This window comes from Lactuca serriola, chromosome 5 (genome assembly GCF_051521515.1).
Source record: "Lactuca serriola cultivar US96UC23 chromosome 5, Lser_US96UC23_V15, whole genome shotgun sequence".
Taxonomy (NCBI): Eukaryota; Viridiplantae; Streptophyta; class Magnoliopsida; order Asterales; family Asteraceae; genus Lactuca; species Lactuca serriola.
Window position 1 is genome coordinate 196,405,810 of NC_136412.1, and position 6,384 is coordinate 196,412,193.

Sequence of the window (6,384 nt, forward strand, 5' to 3'; positions counted from 1 at the left end):
TTCTTTATCATCCAAAATTTGTTTTATTATATTCTTATGTTCTTCGGACTGAATGTGTGCTTCTATTTAGTAAAGTCCAACTTTGTACATATGAGAAACATCATTAGACGAAACAATTGACTCACACTTATAGCACCCTGCATCGATTTCATCCTCTTTCAATTCAAGAAAGGGTAAAATCATTTTATGTATATTTTTATCTATTTCCCAATCAAGATATAGTTGAGTAATATTGAAATATTAACCTTTTGCAATTAAACAGAAAATATTCCTTTGTTTTAAAAGTGCTAAATTGTTTTTCTTAAGATAAAAGACATCATCCTTTGACTTATTATGCTCTAATTCCAACTTCTCTTTCCACATCCTTCTATCTTCACTTTTATTTGTTACCCTGCTGATTTGATCACTTAGGTTAGAATTGCTTAGACGTGTTCTCTTTAAACTATCGCTAAAGTTTGAGAAAGGGAAATTTAAATCATCTAAGTCATATTTGTAATGTGTAACAAGAATATTAATTGATTGGAGTATAGAGTGTACCTTACAGATGACCTTATCACATTATTTCACCTTTTTAGAAACAGGCTTCAGATCAAAGCAATTTTCAGAGGCTTGTCTGCCATCAGCCGTATAGCCCCTTTATTCTGAAACTGCTTTCTGAACCATTAGACATCTTCCTTCGTACTCTTATGCTTCAGACTTTCCAACAAAACACCCACCGTGAGTGGGTTTTCGAACCTCCTCATCTTCCAAATCAGTGTATCAAACCTCAATACGTCCATCTTCGTCGCTACCTTCCTGCCTAATCAAAGCAGGCTTAGCATTCCCATCAATCTTTTTTCCTCAAATCATTTATCTTTTGTAGATAGTAGGCTTCATCTTTCTCAACGTCCTTCTTATTCAACTTTCTCAACATACACTCCTTAGCAAAATGATTCTTGCCATGGCAGTAATTGCAATCATTGCCAGAACCTCCTAACAACTTTTCCTCTTGTTTAACTTAATCCTTTTGAGAGTTCTTAAAGCTCTCATCTTTTGGCTTGCCTGAACTGTAGTTTCCCATCGTATTCCTATTCTTGAAACGTCCAAAGTTCTTTTTAGCAAATCTTTTGGGATTAGACACTAATAGAGCATATTCTTCTTTCGTAAGATCGCAATCCAAAAGGTCAGATTTGGAATCTTCTTCAACTACCTTTTTGCCCTTCTCAACTAGAGCCAACGATCTCGTGGTAGACACAAGCTTCCCATCCTTCATCATTTGATCTTCGTGGGATCTCAAAATTCCCATTAGCTTTGCCAAAGTGTAACTCCTGAACTGTTCATGAGATTTCACTGTAGACACAACTGCCTTGCATTTAGACCTCTAACCATTCATGAACGTGACTTTTTGCTCTATTATTTCATGCCTGATTTTGTGTTTTAACATCTTACTTAGAAGATTATTAAAATGATTGAATTTTTGATCTAGTTTTTCATCTAGCTTTTGTATAAAAGCACTAAACTCCAATAGAAGTAACATTTATACAGAATGTTCCAAATTTGCGTCGCTTGAGTAAAGCTCCTTTAACCTATCCAAGATTTCCTTTTTTGTCACAAGCAATCACCAAACGAAAAGTATTTGGAGGAAGAGCAAATATTATTATTCTCAACGCCTTGATGTCACTCATCGGCTTGTCTTTCTCATCTTGAGGAACATTAGCGTGCTCGACAAGAAGAGCATTGTAATCAACTTGAGTCTATAAAACTTCCTTGTCGCAGTGTAAGTGAATGTCTACTGCGTCATTGCTTCCCATATTAAGGTACCATGTTCTTCAAGGCTAAGAACATACTCTTCGAAGTGCAATGCCCAGACTTCATAATCCTGTGGAAAATGGATTGGGATCCTTGTAGTAGAACCAATGCTACTCGAGAGATTGAAAAATAGAGTAAGGGGATTTTCGTGCTGCATAATTTTGAGATTCACAAGAGTTTTTATAGAAACATACATGAAAAACTATAATCGAGTTTAGGGTAACAAACAGTATTCAGATTTGTTGTTTGTAATTGTCACACCCCGCTAAAGCGGAAACACAGGGCGTGGCAGTACAAAGGGTTTCATACCAAAAGTTAAAAGACAACACCAACCATAGTATTAAAAATCATTACAATTTTACAATGGGTTTGAACAAGTTTTAAAAGAAATTACAATGTAAATTGAAATACAACACATGCGAATGCTCCTAAAAGTGAAGTGTCCCTAAGTGCCACTTACTCGATGATTCCTGAAAAAACATGTAAAACGAGCGTCAACTATAAAATAGTTGGTGAGTACTCACAAGTTTAACAAAATAATATTGGTTCCATGAATTGAAATCAAAGATTTGATACAAGTTTCCAATAATAAATGTATATTGTTAAAATGAGTAAATAAGTTTGTAAAAACAAAGTTCTTTGTCATCATTAGAGATAAAGTATGTTGCCCAAATAAGATGCAACATTCATATTCTCATGGAAGATAAAGTTCGTTACTCAAACGAGTAAACAAGTTTCATTGCTAAAATGAGCAATCAATTTCGTTGCTACAAGGAGCAAACAATTTCATTGCTAAAACAAGTATATATAAGTTTTCAGTAATAAAAGTTTGTTGCTATAATGAGAAACAAAGTTCGTTGCTATAATAAACATAAAAGTTTCGTTGCTAAAATAAGTATACAAGTTTCATTGCTAAAATAAGTATACAAGTGTCGTTGCTAACATGAGAGTACAAGTTTCATATGCGCATAAAGATTCGTATGTGCCTCAAGTTTCCATTCATGAGTTCACAACCCAAGCCTAATGACCGAATCGTGCCCTATTGACTACTATGTGTATCGCAAACATAGTGTATAAAATGGTAAAATGCACTCAAGCGAATCGTGCGAGTGAGGAGTTGTCTACCTCCTGATAGCGCTATCCATAATAACCATAGGCTCAAAAGAGTTAATGAGTTGTGTCTAGAGATTCCAGGGACTTAACCACGATATAGTCCTCATGAATTAAAGTAACATACACATACATACGAAATATAGCAACCAAGTTTCATACAAGTCAAAATAAATACAACGAACATAAAAATAGTTTAGGACATGCTTTTCCACCCCAAAACATTTAAAAAAAACAAAAATAGGGGAGTGCATGAATACCCACAATACATTGAGATGATGCAAATGGTGCCTTGACTATGTTCCACGTGTACCACTACCGATTCCTACAATATTGGTATTCACCAGTGAGTCTCTAATCGAAATGTAACATTAGTATACTTACTACTACAACAGAATTATGCCAATACTGAGTCACAATTGAATATTGATAAATTATAAATATTTTTCTGTGGAAATTAAGTTTCAAAGAATCAATTGTTATATAACAATTTAAGCGGAAAATTTCCATTATTAAAATGTTAATATTTAACATTTTAGAGGTGTTCCAATGATTAAATATTCAAAACTAAATCAATTTAGTTCTAAAATTTCCCGAACTTTGCATTTTAGTTTTAATTGAAGTCAAAGACCTCAAGATAAATTTTCTTGAATTTTTGATTTGTCTAACTATTTTTCACCACTTTAGTTTCTTGAATAACCATAAAATTTTGAAAAGTACTAAACAGTTAATAAAAATTACCAAACTTCAGATTTTGGTTCTAAATGTGTTAAAAGACTACTAGATAATTTTTCATGGATTATGGATATGCATAACCATTTTTCATATATTTAATTCTCTAAATATATAAAAATTAATGAAAAACCGAAATCAGTTAAGAAAATGCCCCAAACTTTTTATAGTAATGTCATTACACATACTTAATCTGTGAAAAATATAAAAACGGGTTTCTAAACTGTTTAACCAATTTTTATGATTTTTATGCATTTATTCTATTAAAAATTTAAATAATAGAAAACAGTTTCCAACATTACCCAAACTTTTTTTTATTACTGTTATTAAACATTGTTGAGGTGGGAAAAATATAAAAATCTATTTCTAAACTGTTTAACCCAATTTTATGATTTTTGAGCATTTATTCTAATAAAAATTGAAATAAATAGAAAACAGTTTCCAAAATTATCCAAACATTTTATTTAACTGTTGTTATACATAAATAGCCTGGGAAAAAGAAAAAAGATATTTTTCAGTGGGTATTTCTATTTTTCCTTGTTTTATCCCCTTAAATAATCATTAATTGAAGAATAAATAATAAACAGTTAAAATAAATTACCAAAATTTTTTTTAACATCATTTAAAGTATAAGTAATCTGGGAAAAATACCAAAAGTGGTTTTCATATTGTATAATACGGTTTTGGGTATTTATGTGTATTTAAGTGTATTTAACCTTAGAAAATAGGAGAAAAATAGTATACAGTAGAGACAAATAATCGAAATTTTTATGTAACCTCCTACTGTACAACATGATGTTCTGGTAAAATGTCATGAATTTTGGATAATCAGAACTATTTTTCCTATTTTTAGGCCATTATAATTACCAAAACTTGGAAAAAATAGGAAGGCACGATAAAAAATTCTAAAATTATTTTTCGGAGTCTCCCACCAAAGGTAAGAGCTGCGAAAATTGTTAGATACAATTTTCACACTTCCTAAAGTGGTTTTGTGATTTATTATACCCAAACAAAAAGAAAATGGAAAATCATACTAAACAGCAACATAAATCGAAGAGATTTAATGAGAGGTCATTATTCACCATAGGGGTCATCCAAGAATTTATTCCGGATTTATAGACATCTGGAAGTATTTTATATGATTTATTGCCCTATTTTATTGCATTAATTATAATAATTCGAGAAAAATGAACTATCTTCTGGAAATTGACAGAGCATCTTATTTTGTTGATGAGCATCTGTCAAAAATCGGATTTGGTAAGAAAATGATTTTTAGATATTTATTTGGAAATAAATCTTTCATTAACATATTTGAAACCTTTTTAACAACAACTTTGATCATCAAGCATCTAAGCTTGAAGATCATCACATGCATGTTGTTTTGAAAACCATTCATGAGTTTGAAATGTTCAAAAATCATTTTTGATTGAAAATTTTGGATGCATGTGGTGATTTTTTACCCAAAACTTGTATAAAAGGGCATTATGTTGATTTTGACTTAGGTTTTGGTCCTTGGATTTCACCATTAACAACATGCATGTTGTTTTTTGGTGAAATCCTACCACCATCATCATCAAAACCGTGATTTTGTGTGTGTGTATGTTTATGTGTGGATGATCTTTCATTAGAATGGTGTAGAAGAACAAAGAAATGCAAGAAAATCCATGAAAACTTGAAGGAAAATGAAAGGAATTCGTGTTCTACCTTAATGAACACCATTAGATGATGAATATTTTGAGTATCTTGAGTGTTCTTGGACATGTTGGCTGTAAAATTTCGTGGTTCATAGTGGGAGGAAGAGAGAAAATGTGTGTGAGAGTGTGAGAGAGAAATGAGAGAAAATGAGGGAAGATGGAGTGTGAGAGAGAAGAAGAATCATTTTGTGTTGGGAAGAGGAGGGGCATCTTGGGAGGAGGGAGTCCGACTTTGGAGTGGAGAGAGGGTCTCCCTCTCTTAAATTTTATAAAATTATAACTTTATTTTATTAAAATATCAAGTTTTTATAAAATATGCACCTTATTTTAATTTTCATTCACAAAACCTTGATTTTTTTGCATAGAAATAAGGTTAAATACTAATGACTTAAATTTTATTTTTCTTAAATGCATTCTCATAAATTTTATTATTATAAGATCATATTATAATTTTCATAATTATTTTTATAGCAATTTTTAAGGTTAAAGTTTATAAATATGAACAGGACCATTCCATTAACATAAGACTAATTACGTACATAACAATGTGACACAACACATTAAATAACCCAACAAAACTTTCCTCCATAGCTCTATATTTATACATGTTACCAACTTACCGTCAATTTCTATAAACCCTAAAATCAATTTCTCAAGGTTTTGTGCCAAATCCACCAATATCATTCACCCCTTCTCTCTCTCTCTCTCTCTCTCTCTCTCTCTCTCTTTCTCTCTCTCTCCCTGTATATATATATATATATATATATATATATATATATATATATATATCTCTAAGCTCTTTGGTTAAATCACCCATCACTCTCCTCTTCTCTCTTTCTTCTAAGTTTTCTCTTAATAATCAGTGTCACCACCCCTCACACTTGATCGACGATCCTCGAAGTTGAACCCTAGACCTGTGAGACCTTCACCATGTTGTATTGGAGACTTTTATTAAATTAATCTTTGAAAGGAAGTTATGTATGGATCAAAATTAATGCCAACATGTGATCCTTCAAAATTGATTTCATCAAAATCGTCGCAGCAAAAGAAACCTTTAATA

The 6,384-nt window shown here is 31.5% G+C and overlaps 1 long non-coding RNA gene across 3 annotated transcripts; it reads right to left on the bottom strand.

The window, feature by feature from the left end:
* Positions 1-2,001: 2,001 nt before the first annotated feature.
* Positions 2,002-5,541, bottom strand: LOC145051398 (uncharacterized). 3 transcript variants are annotated; one of them, XR_013683599.1, is made up of 3 exons: positions 5,335-5,541; positions 3,163-3,223; positions 2,002-2,258 (listed from the first exon to the last, which is right to left on the bottom strand). It is a non-coding gene; the product is annotated as an uncharacterized LOC145051398 (long non-coding RNA). The 3 variants fall into 3 exon arrangements; XR_013683600.1 differs by having other exon boundaries at positions 3,159-3,223; XR_013683598.1 differs by lacking the exon at positions 2,002-2,258 and having other exon boundaries at positions 2,650-3,223.
* Between the last annotated feature and the right edge of the window lie 843 nt (positions 5,542-6,384).